Genomic DNA, 17,299 nt, shown 5'->3' with positions numbered 1-17,299 from the left:
CGATCTTTCATCTATTTATTTATGGCATACTTTTATGTACAAAAAAAAATATATGGGGTATAACATTATTCCCCCCTTTGGAATATTCGTCCTCGAATGTTGACTGATGCACTTATCATTCTGATAACCCATAGCTCTTGCGAATACTTTAGTACTCCTCTTGCCATCTAGGCAACTGTTCTGTAAATGAATCCCAAAGTCCAGGGCATTCCCCTTTTTAGACCTCTTTCTCACACCACGACTCGTGGTCGAAATCCTTCCAATCTTGTAACTGTTGCTATCTTTTATCATGCAGCCTGTACGACTCTGACTTTGTAAGTACGCCTATGCGACTCTTCTCTCCTTTTTCTTCCAGCTTTTAGCCAATCCCTAGGGCTTATTTTGTGAACATATACAGAGCTTAATAAGATGTCCCTCTAGGCATCTATAGGATACTGAAGTTCTTCGCTCGGTACTTTGTTAGACTTACGGATATTGCTATATCTTATTTCATAGGCCCGATTATCAATCCACATGACTTTACTGCATCTAAGTAGGTCATAATATACCATAACTCTTACCTTCATTTATCGTTACTGAGGTCTGCTACCAAACTCCAGGTTACGTTCTTTGCTTACCCCATATGTATAAATCTAAGTCTTTTAATGCTTCTTCATTACTGTTCATCTTAAGACTGATGGCCCAATCTCATTTCATACTTTGTAACTTTTATCTATCCATTATTGATTCACCTCAATGTTGATCTACAATCCACCACTGATAACTTGAAACTTCTTACGTAATACATTGTCACTAGGGCTTACGTCTCATCGGAAGTGATTAGACTGATCCACTTGGGGCGATACTATACTTTCATAATCGTATTTCATAACATTCCAATGTGATTCACTTTATGTGAGTATTTTCATCCCGTATAATTCATGAAATCCCTTTTTTCTTTCTTCAAATCATTACTTAATCGAAGGCTCAAACATCACCATTTATCTTTTACAGTTACACTCTTATTCTACTACCAAGGCAGCATTCCATCTCTTTTAAATTCTAATAGTCTTAGACTCCTTTGAATATATTCAGGCTATACTGAGCTTTCTATAATTCTTGTTCTCATGGGCTTAATCCAGATAACTTATCCCTTCTCGTCACCTTCTCACTTGCCTAAAACCTTGTCGTTTTACCATACTCTAGCTTGCGACCTACACATATCTATTTATATTACTCGCAACTTTCCTTCAACTTGCTTGCACCATAAATTTTCTTGTGTTATTCTGGAATATCAAGCGAGACATCACATTGTCTCTAACTCTTCTTTACTCTCTTGACTAGGCCTCTCGATACCTACAAACCATAGGCTGGAAGATATGACACCAATGACGTCTTTATCATTCCTGGATACTAAATCTCAGTGCTTCTAGCCCTCTATCCGAAGTATGGACTATTCACATCCTTCTGCATTTGAGTATCTCATACGTTGTTCACCTTTACCTTACTACTTTAAAATCCTGCATCGTATCTTATATCTCTTTCATGACCTCCCTTCCACATAGGTATAATTCACGTCCATAACTTAAAGATCTATTGTAATACTTGCATCTCTGGTGCATACACAACCCGATGGGAGTTTCATACTGACTTCTTATGAGGCTGGTATATTTTCTAACTGGCTTTATCGTAGAGCCATTATAGGATATGGCTACTGTACTATCTCTCTTGTACCTCTGATATCTAAGAGTAATCCTGTAATATTCTCAATCACGCGGTCTATAATTATTTTGGGTCCAATAATCAGATCCCTGATTTACTTTATTGATGTAACTCTTTAGTTTCCTCCTCCTTCTGATCAGCCTTTATGTAGGCTTAAGCTATTTTCCGATCTGCGGCTCATGGTATTAGTTATTACTTTAGCCTTTCGTGGGCGCTATGGAATATCTATGATACAATCTTCTAATAATTCAATCATTTGTTTATGCCCTGGGCTCAATTCTTTCTTTTAACTTATACTGAAGTCTTCTACGGCTGTATGATTTTCAACATATATGTTGCATGGATAATACTCCGAAATCTTAAGTGCGTTTAAAGGCAAGGTTGCCACGTTAGTGTCTTAATCTTTATCCAAAGACTTTAATTTCCTAGATAAGAGTTAGTGCCTTAGTCTTTATCCAAAGACTTTAATTTCCTAGTTAATCTTATCACCAAAATCTTAATTAATTAATAATTTCCTAATCAATAATTACTCAATTATCCACATAATTAAGATTTATATCAAATTATTTAAAATACTACTCACTTTAATACACTCCGTACACCTTACTGTTATGGTCATGTGGTACCTTGTATGGCACTAGTCCATAAATACTGGGTATTATAGCTCGGACAATACTTTTTCTCAAAATGCCAAACTTCGACGAAAACTCATTTCCTTCGTTTCGCTTATCCTCTCACCTTCACAAATTTACTTATCACTTGTTTGAAATAGCATAATACTTACAATCCCAAAATAAATCTCATTCCCGAACTTACGTCGATTAACTTACGACGAAACTTTAACGTATGAAAATACGGAATGTAACATCTCATCTCCGAGTTTTCATCAATTTATTTATGGTGTACTTTCACGTAATATATATATATATATATATATATATATATATATGGGGTGCAACAATCAAGATGCCTCTGACGATCACTTTGCCCATAAGAAATTTGGTGTATAAGAATAAAGAAATCTCATAAGGAACATTATGAAGAAAAAACGTTTAATAAATGAATAGAACAAGATATTACTAACATCAGATTGAAAAGTCAATATAATCTCCATACCATCTCAAAATTAAATCACCCTATATACACATTGAAAAGAAAGGAAGAAGTGGTAGGGTCTTTTTGTCTCACTAATCTAAGCGTGTAATAAGTTATAACACAATTTTCAACCTCCTCCAGGCATGGCAGTTGCCTAAATGAACTTGAAAAGAAACATCACGATTTTAGTATATCGTTGTGTTATTGGGGCATCTATGCAAAGATTAGAAATAAATATTAAAAATAAGAGCAGTTTGTTAGTAGTCATATGAAGCATCAAAATTTCTCCAATTGCGTCAATGTACACTCTGAAATTGCACTATTGGATCTATTCCATCTACATTGACAAACATAAAATTTACTGTGAAGTGCGATAAATTCGAATGTGTGAGGGAAGTGATAAAATTATGTGTAAACAACATAATTTGTATTCAAATCTTTTGAAGAGCTCTCGTGAAATTATCCATGATGCAATAGTAATTTGGAAGTCAACCTAAACAAACTCAAAATGAGATATACCAGTAAATCTAAACCCATCATTCGATTTATTCCAATAACTTTCAACAACAAACGCTCAAGAAAAAAATTATGAAAGAGGATGAGGATAAGACATGCATTCTGTTGGCCCAAAGGAATTGAAACATTGCTTGCTGTAAATGGAGGCGTTGGTTGTAGACCTTTAAACCATGAATTCCTCCTCCACTTCTCATAATTAAAGATAAAAGCATCTTAACCATGACCATTACAACTTTAATTTGCAACCGTTAGTTTTCTGTATTTTGAAACCGTCTCATTGAAACATTTCAAGAAAGGTAAAAGTAAATACTAATAATGAGGAATGGCACAAATACAATGTTTTGAGTTTTCTACCGTTTTTTCGGACATGAAATAAGGGGAAAATTGAGAAAAAAGATAAATAAGAATATTGACTTTAGAGGACTACCACAGCTAATTCTCAATTTAATATATATATATATATATATATTAAATTGATGTAGCGGTTCCCTGGATGCCTGGAGCAGTTCCCGATCTCAAGAATTGGGTACGAGCCCTTGTTTCGACCTCCACATACGCCGAGCGCTCATGGCATGATTTGTCAAAGGGTCGGTGGGAGGCCAAAAATCACGGTAAGCTCATTTCTCGTACTCTTTGATGATCCGAACGAGGTGCTTTTCAAAAGTATTTTATTAAGGTTTTCCATATGCAGGTTTGGGTAAAGACGCGGTTTTGAGGCCCTTGTCCAATGAGGAGGAAATTTCGGCCTCTGTCCCAAAGCCGGTGAAGAAAAATAAAAGGAAAAGAGCCTCCGTTCCCAAAAAACCGAAGAAGAGGATGGCTCATAAGCCGAACAAGAATGTCACTCCTTTGACCGTGGAATCCGTTCTGTGTCTAAGGGATGAAGAAGAAGAAGAAGAAGAAGAAGAAGAAGAAGAAGAAGAAGAAGAAGAAGAAAATGATGAGTCCGCGCTGGCGGTCCGAATGAAGAGAACCACCGATGCCTCATCGGCGGTTGGATCAATGATTCTCCATGAAGCTCCGCCTCGAACTGAAGATATACCGAAAAAAGATTCGGGTAGAGTCCCCGAACTATCGGATATCGAAGACGCATCTCATCGGAGTCAACGGGCAGGGGAAGCTCAAGCTCTGGGAACCCTCGATCTAGACAGGCCTCACGATGAAGAAAACCCCTTTCGTGACCTGTTTACCGGCATTGAGGACGTTGCCGGTGCTGAAGATGAATCAGATCTTTTTCACGGATTGCGGCAGGCTTTGAATCAGGTGAGGTTTTAAAATTATTTTGTCGGTACTATCCTTATGTTCATTTTTCGTTAAATTCGCTTCTTGTTTCTTTGTAGGCAGCGGCAGTTCATCGAGAACAATGTTCTCGATCCCAAAATGAGCTGCATCGATACGAGGCCAACCTACAACGGGCTAACGACGAGAGGAACTCCCTTAGACTTTCCTTAGGGCAGAGAGAAGAGGAAATAAAAGACCTCCGAGCTGAGCTGGCCAAGGCTCATCGAGATTAGACCGATTTATCTGAGCAGGTAATGATGCTTTTGAAAACCTATGGGCTTGATACCAGAACAATAGCTAACATTTCGGTCTCACAGCTGCAGCAAAAAATCGAGATGATCTGGAAGCTTCGTGAGGAGGTCGACGTGATAAGAACGGAGTCTTTGCGGTGGAAAGAAGGTATGGACCGCTTTGCTGCAGAAAAAGAGACTGCTCGAGCCCAGTTATTATCGTCCGAAACCCAACTTCAGAAAATGAAGGAAAAAGGCCTGGTTCAAGTAAGAAGAATTGAGGAGCTTGAATCTAGGTTGGCCTCTGTACTTGCCAAGGCCGAATCTGATGCCGAAAAGGCAAAGGCCGATGCAGATGCGCTCGTGGCCGTCTATCAGGCCGATGCTAAAGCTGCCCAAGTCCAGGCAAGAGAGGCAGCCGAGTCCGCCGATACTCGAGCACATTGGGTCGCCGATCTTGCTAAGTGCCGATCCCGAAGGAAAACTCTCGAGGAGATCCATGCTCGTGGTTTCGATCTCGCTGAAGAGATAAAAAGGGCCAAAGAACTTGAAGCCGATGCTGAAGCTCTGGTTTCTGACGGTGATGATGACGATGACGATGATGATGAGGGGAGCAAGAGTGGATCCGAGAACGGGGGGAGACTGATAAAAAAGAGACCGCTCCTGGCCGAGAAGTTTAGTTTTTACGTTGTAATCACTCATGTAGATAAATTTGTATATAGATATGTCCCCTTTTTTGCTGACTTGCTTCTGTTTTTGTTTCCTATCTTGTGAGGACTTTATTCACGCCTTATGAATGTTTTCACAATGATTAAAACAACTTAACCAAATTTGGACTCGTAGCCTCTGTAACCGAGCGAGCGCTTAATCAAACTTGGAGCGATGTAGCCCTTAGGCTTATTAGTTAAGTCAATGATTCGAGCGTGAAGAAATATAGTGGTCGAGTGAGTGCTTGCTTGAACTCGAAATAAAAGTAGCACGTAGGCTTAGTAGTCAAGTGAATGATTCGAACTCGAAGTAATGTAGCCCGTAGGCATAATGGTCGAGTAAGTGTTTGCTCGAAATAAAAATAGCCCATAGGCTTAGTCGAGTGAATGATTGGAACTCAAAATAATGTAGCCCGTAGGCGTAATGGTCAAGTGAGTGTTTGCTCAAACTTGAAATAAAAGTAGCCTATGGGCTTAGTCGAGTGAATGATTCGAACTCGAAGTAATGTAGCCCGTAGGTGCAATAGTCGAGTGAGTATTTGCTCGAACTCGAAATAAAAGTAGCACGTAGGCTTAGTCGAGTGAATGATTCGAACTCGAAGTAATGTAGCTCGTAGGCGTAATGGTCGAGTGAGTGTTTGCTCGAACTTGAAAAATAAAAGTAGCCCGTAGGCTTAGTCGAGTGAATGATTCGAACTCGAAGTAATGTAGCCCGTAGGCGCAATGGTCGAGTGAGTGTTTGCTCGAACTCGAAATAAAAGTAGCCCGTAGGCTTAGTCGAGTGAATGATTCGAACTCTAAGTAATGTAGCCCGTAGGCGTAATGGTCTAGTGAGTGTTTGCTCGAACTCGAAATAAAAGTAGCCCGTAGGCTTAGTCGAGTAAATGATTCGAACTCGAAGTAATGTAGCCCATAGGCGCAATGGTCGAGTGAGTGTTTGCTCGAACTCGAAAAATAAAAGTAGCTCGTAGGCTTAGTGGTCGATTTATCTTAATTCTGATTGCATAATAAATCTCAAAGTAGAGGAATTTTCATTGGATATAAGATGTCGATAAAGAAGAGAACTTTCTTCGCACGTTATTACACGTCTGAGTTCGGGCCAATCTATATGAGCATGGTTCGCTTCGACCATTTGGCTCTTACAATTTTTTCTATTGGAACTATGTTGTTGTGAAATAACTCTCTTGCAAGGCCTCAGATATTGTTGTAAATGTTGCACGATCAATGGTTGCCTCATTAAAAACCTTGCCGAAAAACCCATTTGGGATAAAACCGGTCTAAGGAAAAAAGAGTGCAACGCGTGCCTTCAAGCGAGAGATCCATCTTAACCCTTGTTCGGACTTCTACAGGGGTCAGTTTTGAAATATAAACGAATATGGAAAGGTCGTACCTTAACAGTAGTACTGTTTTAGATGTGATACATTCCAGCTGCTTGATAGTTGTTTGCCGTTTATAATGCCGAGCCTATACGGTCCCTTTCCGATGTTCTCGAGCACCTGATATGGTCCTTCCCAATTCGGTCCTAGTTTTCCTTCGTTCGGATTTCGGGTATTGATAGTAATTTTTCTTAACACTAAGTCCCCAGGCTTGAAATGGCGAATCTTGGTTCTTCAATTATAATATCTTTCAATTCGCTGCTTTTGGGCGGCCAATTGGACAAGAGCAGTTTTTCTTCTTTCGTCCGATAGTTCAAGGCTGGTATTCACAGCCTCGTTATTTGAATCTTCCATCGCAAATCAAAATTCGGTACTGGGTTCACCAACTTCGACTGGTATCAATGCTTCGAACCCATTTACTAAGGAGAATGGGGTTACCCCCGTACTGGATTTTGACGTCGTCCGATATGCCCAAAGGACTTCGGGCAGGATTTCTCTCCATTTCCCTTTAGCATCGTTCAACCTCTTCTTTAAGTTTTGAATGACATTTTTGTTCGTTGATTCGGCCTGTCCATTCCCACTGGGGTGATATGGCGTCGATAGTATCCTTCTTATCTTGTGGTCTTCGATGAATCTTGTTACTTTGCTGCCAACGAATTGTTTTCCATTGTCACTCACTATTTTGGCGGGTATCCCGAATCGGCATATGATATGATCCCAAATAAAGTCTATAACTTCTTTCTCTCTTATTTTCTCGAACGCCTGCACTTCAACCCATTTAGAAAAATAATCAGTCATAAATAAAATGAATTTGGCTTTACCTGGGGCCGATGGCAGAGGGCCGACGATATCCATTCCCCACTTCATGAACGGCCATGGGGATATGACTAAGTGGAGTTGCTCTCTGGGTTGGTAGATCATTGGTGCAAACCTTTGACATTTGTCACATTTACGAACAAATTCCTTTGCATCTTTGCCCATATCGATCCAATAATACCCTGCTCTGATTATTTTTCGAACTAATGTATCGGCTCCAGAGTGATTCCCGCAAGTACCCTCGTGCACTTCCCATAGGATGTAATCGGTATCTCTCGAACCTAAGCATACTGCCAACGGTCCATCGAATATTCTTCGGTACAGCGTTCCGTCCGAAGCCAACGTGAATCGAGCAGCGTTAGTCCGCAGGGTTCTGGAATCTTTAGGGTCCGATGGGTGTTTCCTGCTCTTCAAGTATTCAATATACTTGTTTCTCCAATCCCAGGTTAAGCTTGAAGAATTTATTTCGGCATGATCTTCTTCGATTACCGATCTCGAAAGTTGAACAACATTCTTCGAGCCCGAGTCATCTACATCGACCGACGACCCCAAATTCGCAAGCGCATCGGCCTCATTATTCTGTTCCCGTGGTACATGCCGTAAAGTCCATTGTTTGAAATGGCGCAAAGTGACAAGCATTTTATCTAAATACCTTTGCATTCTACCTTCTCAAACTTCGAAGGTTTTGTTTACTTGACTCACCACCAGCAAGGAGTCGCAATTGGCTTCAATGACTTCTGCTCCCAAGTTTCTAGCTAGCTCGAGACCTGCAATCATGGCTTCATACTCGGCCTCATTGTTAGTCAACCTGATAGTTTTAATAGATTGCCTAATAATGTTACCCGTGGGTGGTTTCAAAACTATGCCTGCCCGGACCCTTTCACGTTCGAAGCCCCGTCCATAAAAAGGATCCATACCCCCGATGATGTACCTAATTTCAACAGGAGTTCTTTTTCGACTTCGGGTACGAGAGTTGGCGTGAAATCGGCCACGAAGTCTGTTAAAATTTGAGACTTGATGGCCGTACGGGGTTGATATTCGATATCGTACCCACTGAGTTCGACGGCCCATTTGGCCAGTCGGCCTGATAACTCGGGTTTGTGCAAAATATTACGAAGCGGGTAAGTGGTTAACACACATATAGGATGACATTGAAAGTACGACCTTAACTTTCTTGAGGCGCTTATCAGTGTAAGCGCCAATTTTTCTAGGAGCGGATATCTAGTTTTCGCTTCTCCTAAGGTTCGACTCGTATAATAAATGGGGAATTGCGTACCTTGCTCTTCTCGAACTAGGACGCTGCTCACGGCGACTTCCGGTACTGCCAAGTACAAATAAAGTTTTTCGTCTGTTTTTGGAATGTGAAGTAGTGGTGGGCTCGATAGATATTGCTTTAGTTCCTCTAATGCTTGTTGGCACTCCGGGGTCCAAGCAAAATCGTTCTTCTTTTTGAGTAAAGAGAAAAATTTATGACTTCGGTCAGATGATCTTGAAATGAACCGGCCTAAGGCTGCAAGCCGACCCGTTAGCCTTTGTACGGCCTTCACGCTGTCCACAACGACGATGTCTTCGATGGCCTTGATTTTATCGGGGTTAATCTCTATTCCCCGATATGACACCATGAAGCCGAGGAACTTGCCCGAATCGACCCCGAAAGCATATTTTTCGGGATTGAGCTTCATGTTGTATTTCCTCAAAATTTTGAATGTTTCCTGCAAATGGGTCAAATGGTCCTCTGCGCGCAGGGATTTAACTAGCATGTCATCAATATAAACTTCCATTGATTTTCCTATTTGTTCTTTGAATATTTTATTTACTAGGCATTGGTAAGTAAACCCTGCATTTTTTAACCCGAAGGGCATCACATTATAACAATACGTTCCATATTTGGTGACAAATAAAGTCTTTTCCTGGTCCTCCGGGTTCATCCGGATTTGATTATACTCGGAATAGGCATCGAGAAAAATGAGGATCTCGTGGCTGTCCGTGGCATCGATCATGCGATCGATGTTGGGCAGCGAAAAGAAATTTTTGGGGCATGCTTTGTTCAAATCCTTATAGTCCACACACATTTTAAGTTTGTCCCCTTTTTTAGGCACTACAACTACGTTGGCTAACCATTCGGGATATTTTACTTCCCGAATGGACCCTACTTTGAGAAGCTTGGTTACCTCGTCTTTTATGAATGCGTACTTTCCTTCGGACTGGGGTCTTCTCTTTTGCTTCACCGGTCTGAACCTGGGGTCCAAGCTTAACTGAAGCATTGTTATGTCCGGCGGGATCCCTCTTATATCTAAATGGGACCAGGAAAAATAATCGATGTTATCGATAAGAAATTGAACGAGTTTCTTCCTGAGTTCGGGGCTCAACCCCGTTCCCAAGTATACCTTTCGCTCGGGCCAGTGCTCGATTAATATGACTTGCTCAAGCTCCTCGATTGTTGATTTGGTGGTGTCGGAGTCATCGGGAATCATGAAAGATCGAGAAACCCTTTGATCATCATCCTCTTCAGTCTTTTGGTTATCTGGCTTGGTCGAAGTCGATATCTGTGATTGCTATTTGGTGTCCCGTTCTCCTTCTGAGCCCGATCCCTTTATCGGTGGTGAAGGTGAGTATATTGGTTTAGCTTCCTCGACGACGAACATTTCCTTCACGGTTGGTTGCTCCTCGTACACCGTTTTGACACCTCCTGATGTCGGGAATTTGAGGGCCTGGTGTAGGGTCGAAGGTACAGCTCTCATGTTGTGGATCCATGGCCTTCCGAAAAGGGCGTTGTATCTCATATCGCCTTCGATCACATGAAACTTTGTTTCCTGAACGGTTCCAGCCACGTTTATTGGTAGGATTATCTTGCCTTTGGTGGTTTCACATGCCATATTGAACCCGTTTAGAAGCAGAGTTGCGGGTACGATCTGGTCCTGCAGGCCGAGCTGTTTTATGACCTTCAATCGGATGATGTTAGCCGAACTACCTGGATCGATTAACACACGCTTAATTTTAATTTTATTCGTGAATACGGATATTACCAGTGCGTCGTTATGAGGTTGGATGAGGGCCCTTTCTGCATCTTCATCATCGAAGGACAATGTCCCCATGGGTGCGTAATCTTGAGTCCGAGATCGCTTTTCCCTCATAACCGATGTTTTAATGCGTTTAAGCACTGATTCCTGAGGTGTATCGATGCCGCCGACGATCATGTGAATGACATGTTGTGGTTCTTCTTGCTCGTTTTGCTTGCTGGAATCCCTGTTTTTAAGATGGTTCTTCGCCCTCTCACTCAGAAATTCCCGAAGGTGCCCTTTGTTAAATAAGCGGGTTATTTCCTCTCTTAGTTGCCTGCAATCTTCCGTTATATGGCCATGGGCACCATGATATTCGCACGTTTGGTTGGGATTTCTTTGGGCAGGATCGGTCTGCATGGGTCGAGGCCATTTAGTGTCTTTGATGCATCCGATAGCCGATAGGATAGCAGATGTACCAACGCTGAAGTTATATTCTGATAGTCGAGGTGCTTCTATAGGATCGGCATATTTATCAAAGCCTTTCTTACTCATAAGTCCCCGAGAATTTTGCCCTCGATCAATCCTTCGATTGTTCCGAATTATATTGCGTGCTGAACCGTTGTTCACACAATCTACAACGTACGGTCGATATCGGTCTCTGTTCGACCTTTGTTCTCTGTCGATCTCCTTTTGTCTTTTAGTAACTGTCCTGTTCTGATGAACAGGTCCGTACGGAGCTCCCAACTGATCATCCTCGACCCTAATTTTCGATTGGTATCGGTTGTGTACATCTTCCCAAGTTATCGCAGGATACTCGATCAAATTTTGTTTTAGCCGATGTGATGCTATCGAACTTAGCTTGTTCAACCCTTGGGTGAAAGCTTGTACGACCCAATCGTCTGTGACCGGGGGTAATTCCATGCGTTCCATTTGAAATCGGGATACGAATTCCCTCAGCATTTCATTCTCCCTTTGCTTTACCTTGAAGAGGTCTGATTTCCTTGTTGCAACCTTTATGGCACCAGCATGTGCCTTTACGAACGAATCTGCTAACATGGTAAAAGAATCGATGGAATTCGGCTGTAAATTGTGGTACCAGATCATCGCTCCCTTCGAGAGGGTCTCCCCGAACTTTTTCAACAACACGGATTCGATCTTATCGTACTCCAAATTGTTGCCTTTTATGGCACATGTGTAAGAGGTGACATGTTCGTTAGGATCGGTCGTACCGTTATATTTGGGAATTTCGGGCATACAGAATTCTTTGGGGATTGGCTTCGGCACCGCACTCGACGGAAAAGGTTTTTGTATGAATTTTTTCGAATCAAGCCCCTTTATCATTGGTGGAGCCCCCGGGATTTGATCGACCCTGGCATTGTACATTTCCACCCTCTTGTCGTTGGCTTCGACTCATTTTGTGAGTTTTTCGAGCAATTTAGTAATTTCGGGAGTAGTCCCCGATTCTTGCTCGTTAGATTTCACTATGGCGGGCTCTGTTCTGGGGGTGACTTCCCGAAGTGGATTGGAATACGGCCTGCTTTGTGCGCAAGTTTGGCTCTGTAACTGAGCTATTGCTACTTGTTGGGCTTGTAGCATCTTGAAGATCATACGTAAGCTGGCCCCGATTTCTCCCGCGTTTTGGGTGTCTCGGGCGACGGATCGAGTACCGCCCTGAATACTTCTTTCCGGTTCGAAACGCTGATTTGCCTCCAAAGCTATTTGTGAATTGACATCCAATGGTATTTCGGCCCGAATTTCGGGTACTTCGATCCGAGCCTCGGTGCCATCGTTAATTGGCCTTCCGGCCCCGGGTGCCAAGTTGTTGGTTTCATCTTGAAGGCCGGCTTCGTTATCGATCGGTGAAGCCATTTGATTGGTGGTTATTCGTAGCTGATCCGAAATTCTAGATGCTTTCGAAAATAAGCGCAAAGCACAATGGCGTATTTTTTCAGATTTGTATCAAATAACCACTGTTATCCTCGGCCCCACGGTGGGCGCCAAACTGTTTATCTAAAAAATGAATAGAGTTGAATTTACACGTAGTTCCGAGGATATGTGGCGTAACTTAACACAAAATGTAAGGATAAATAGAAATATAAATATAGATTGCAGAGAATTCGAAGTAGATAAGGTTGTCAGGAATAATGAATCTTAAGATTCAACAAATAGAATCAATCTAAGAAATCTGAAAGAACGATTCTTTACTGTAGAAGAATATAACGCTTTTATTACAATGTAAACCTTAGAAAAACTTGTTTTCCAGAAATGGTAACCAAGCCCTTTTATAGTGGAGGGATTTGGCTCTAAGCATAATAAAATAAACATTCAGTGGGAGACCCATAATAAGTCAGCTTTTTCACAATTTCTGCCAAGATTCTCTCTAGTGGGATTGCAACGGCTTTTGTCTGTGAGCTCGATCTTGCTTAGAACCCTCGATTTTGGTTTGAACTTGATTTCAACTCGAGCTCTTGATCTTGGCTCGAGCCCGATGCTGGCTCGAGCCCTCGAATTAATTCGAGATCAATGTTGGTTGGTCTCTGGATTATCAGCATGATAGATCTACTCTGCATTATGGTTCGATTTCGTTTCGAACTTGATAATGATATCGAACTCGACGCGGATCGGCCTCCCGGGGTTCGAGGTTAGTTTGTCCCACCTTCGGGCTCTTACTTCGATAGATCATCGTTCGAACTCGATCAGACGTGCTAAGGCCGAGATTTATTTCGACCGTATACAATACTCTTAACTCAATGATTCAATAATGAAACGTCCTTTTCTTTAAGCGATAGAAAGTTTTGAAGGGGAATCGAAAAAATAGAAAAGGAAATTTTGCAAGTTAACAATTTCAATTTAAAACTTTAAGGAAAAGCTACATTTCTTGACTTTAATGCCCCAAGCAGCACTGACTATAACTCCTCTATGTTACTGTGATAGCTTCAAAATTATTTTATTGCCTTTTGTCAGTGCATATTTTTGGAATTTTTGACATTTTTAAAATCTTATTAATGAACATGTTGATGAAGAATTGCCTAGAGGAGTGAATGTGACTATATAATGGGGAAGTAGGGTCCTTCAACAAGTCTATACAATCTTTCTTCACAGTTTTAGTTGGCATTTTGTTTTCACATAATAAAAGTGAAATTTAGGGGGGGAGGATTATATATTCATAAGTTAAAAAGTATCAATTATAGGCCATTAACTTATTTTAATTATTCTGCTATTTCGTACTTATTTGATTTGGAAAATGGATGCGTTAATCTCGTTTGTGCGATCCAAAGAACATGAACATATATGGGCTGATAAGTTAAAGTAAGAAATAATTTCTCTCTTTCTATATATAAGAGGGCATAAACAAGGTAAGTTGACACCTTTTTTTGCCAAGAATCTTGTTTATCTGTTTTATCCCTTTTCGCTTTTTCCCTTCATTCTTTTTATATAATTTTTTTAATAATTGAAATTGATCATTTTCTATTCTATTTGTTACATCTTATTATGTTTATTTCAGTTACAGAAAGCTTCTCAACTATCTCCTGCCCCATTTTCAGTTTCTAAAACCTTTAATTTTCAATATTTTTTCAGTTTCTGTTATTAAATGAAGGAAATATGGTGATCTTGCAAACTATATTATGACACAAAAAAGAAATTGGGCATGATAATACGAAGATATGAGCTGCAGGAAGACATCATTAGCTCTGAAAGGACCAAGAGTCCACCTAAGGAGGAAAAGAAGCCAGCCATATGTTATTAACTCATCTTCCTTTTCTTTTTCTCTTTAAACTTGCAGTTTTCAAAATTCCTTCTTCCCGTAATTTCTTGCATTCTCACTTTTTTGTAATTCGATCTCTGTTATTGATTTTTTTCTTTTTGTGGCTAACTTATTTTTGTCTATAAAATGTTAAACGAAACATACAATAATGTCAAATTATTAAAGACATATTTTCTTTTATAAAAATAATGCATTGCTATTTTACCATATTTTAATTTTTTTTATACCCATGAGTGATGATGACAGTTGAGATGTATGTCTATGAATTTCATAAATATTTCAATTTAATGTTTGCACATGATTGCCTTGGAATATGGTGGAAACTTGATTTTGAAACATTGATTTACCCGTATTTGCTACCACTTATAAAAATCCCAAAAGTAGTCGGTCATATCTGAATTTTATCTCATAAAATCACTTTAATTATCATATATTTCTTGAGTTATTTTATGTCCTTAAGAATATTTTACATGTCAAATGTTGCCAGCAGTTTAGTTGTCACTTTCTTTTTAGTAGTTTTTTTTTTTTCATTTCTTCCTTTCACAAAAAAAATAAAAAATCAAAGTATCATTTTATAAATTTAATGATAACTTCTTTATGCTTGCGCGCGAAGCGCGAATAATTTCACTAGTTAATCATCAAAATTGACGGACCCTTACAATATGCATACATATATATTTTATATGTTCTTTTTGTGTATGTGTATTGTACCTCTCTCTTGTGGATGTGCTAGATGTATTTATTAACTCATGGTCGGTGTGACATATATGTTCAAACACCACTTATTTATCTACGTGTGATATCTCATCAAATAGTAAAAGATGATATCTCATCAAATAGTAAAGGAGAGGGTTACCATTACTTTCATTCCAAGCCCACGGGTGATATTGCTTGTTTTGTATCTACGCTCATATGACTTTAAAACGCATTATTAGGATTTAAAGCTTGTCTCCTTCTATATCCAGTATCCACCATCTCTATAGTGTTTTATCAATATGAGATTGGATTAAAGTATCACATACACCTCCTTAGGGAGATCAACGTACTTATTGGATTTTGTCCCGCCATCATTTAAAAAATATGAGTTTTGCTTAAACTCACTTGAACGTTGAGTTTTGACCTGCCATTATTCAAGGTTGCAATGAAGCCAAGCCTACTTGATATTATCTGCTTGGGCCTAGATTCGCACAGTTTTAAAATGCATCATTAGGATTTAAAGCTTAGTTTCTTATATATCCAATACCTCTTATGTATTTTATTGATGTGAGATTCGTCTAGGGTGACACACATATTATCATGGAATATCAATTAATAACAATGATAAGATCTACATTGAGAAGGTGAAATACTCCCAACTAGGGGTGTACATGGACCGGGTTGGTTCGATTTTAATCAAAACCAAACCAAACCAACTATATCGGTTTGGATTGGTTCGGTTTTGTCGGGTTTTTAGGATTTGTTTTTGTTACATGAATATTATTTCAATCTTACTTTATGAAATTTTTGATAAGTAAATATATGTTTAGTAAAATTTAAAAAATTGACAAATATATGATCTATTAACATATGATAGTTATTTTTTTAGTCGTGTGACAATAATTTTTCATTGATGTACACTTTCAACGTTAACTAAATTTAATAATTAAACATAAAAATCAATATGATACTTATATAATGATATGTTCTATTTAATTTTAAATTATCGAAATATCACTTTAAATTCGAAAAAGATATAAGAATTTAATAGATCTTGACATATGAATATGGAAGAATAAAGAGATAGACGTATTTCACTAATGCTTGATAAGAAAGTGATCATACAACACATTATTTAAAGTTAATAAAAATAGAGCACTTCATATTTAACTAAATATTACATTCCACAATATATTAGGTGACGAGTATTCACGTGTCAAAAGATTGAGCCTAATTAATTTAAATAGGTAGGGACTACCATGTAACTTGTCTTTCATCACACGACCCATTCACATGGCTACTATGTGGTTTCAAAAAATTGATGTTATTGCCGATAAAAATTGAAATACACTAGAAGTAATCCAACTCTCACTTTCTTACAATTCTCGAATTGTTATAAGACGTTGACGCGACGAAGGGTAGGGGTGTCAATGAATATTTAAAAACCGACTAAATCAATTGAATTGTACCGCACTGAATCGATTTTTAGGTTTCTTTTAATAGACCGTAGATTTTTTTATATAAATCTACAACCACACCGATAATTAGGGTAGATTTTTTAGTTTATAAAAATAAATCAAAAGAATACCGAACTGTACCGAATAAATTTACTGTGAAAGATATATTTATATATTAAATTTAAAAATAATAATTTATTTTTTTCTTGGGCCTTGGAATTATAAAAATAGGTACAAACCAACAAGTAATTAAAATCAAAATCCTAATTCCCAAACCTATTATGCTACTCCTACTGAAACTAAATTATTTTCAGCATATTTACTAGCAAGACACAAAGTATTCTAGCGATTATGAGTTTGATGATAGGCTAGACATTTGAATTTTTGGCTATTTTGTACCTATTATTTGATACACTTTAATTGTGTTTGAGATAAACTATAGATAATTTATACTCATTATGTGTTTTCTGTTGTGTAAGTTGAGATTTCGGGTATCAAAACGACCAGTTGGGTCGTTACATCCTCCCCCACTTAAACATACATTCGTCCTCGAACGTGCCCATAGTCGTTCCAAAGCCATCAAATCACTACATGATACACCCGGGGGTGATTCCCCCATCACCCAAACCTAGGTAGGACTGACAACGCAATTTATC

This window comes from Nicotiana tomentosiformis, chromosome 3 (genome assembly GCF_000390325.3).
Source record: "Nicotiana tomentosiformis chromosome 3, ASM39032v3, whole genome shotgun sequence".
NCBI classification, from domain to species: Eukaryota; Viridiplantae; Streptophyta; class Magnoliopsida; order Solanales; family Solanaceae; genus Nicotiana; species Nicotiana tomentosiformis.
This window is presented reverse-complemented; position numbering follows the sequence as displayed.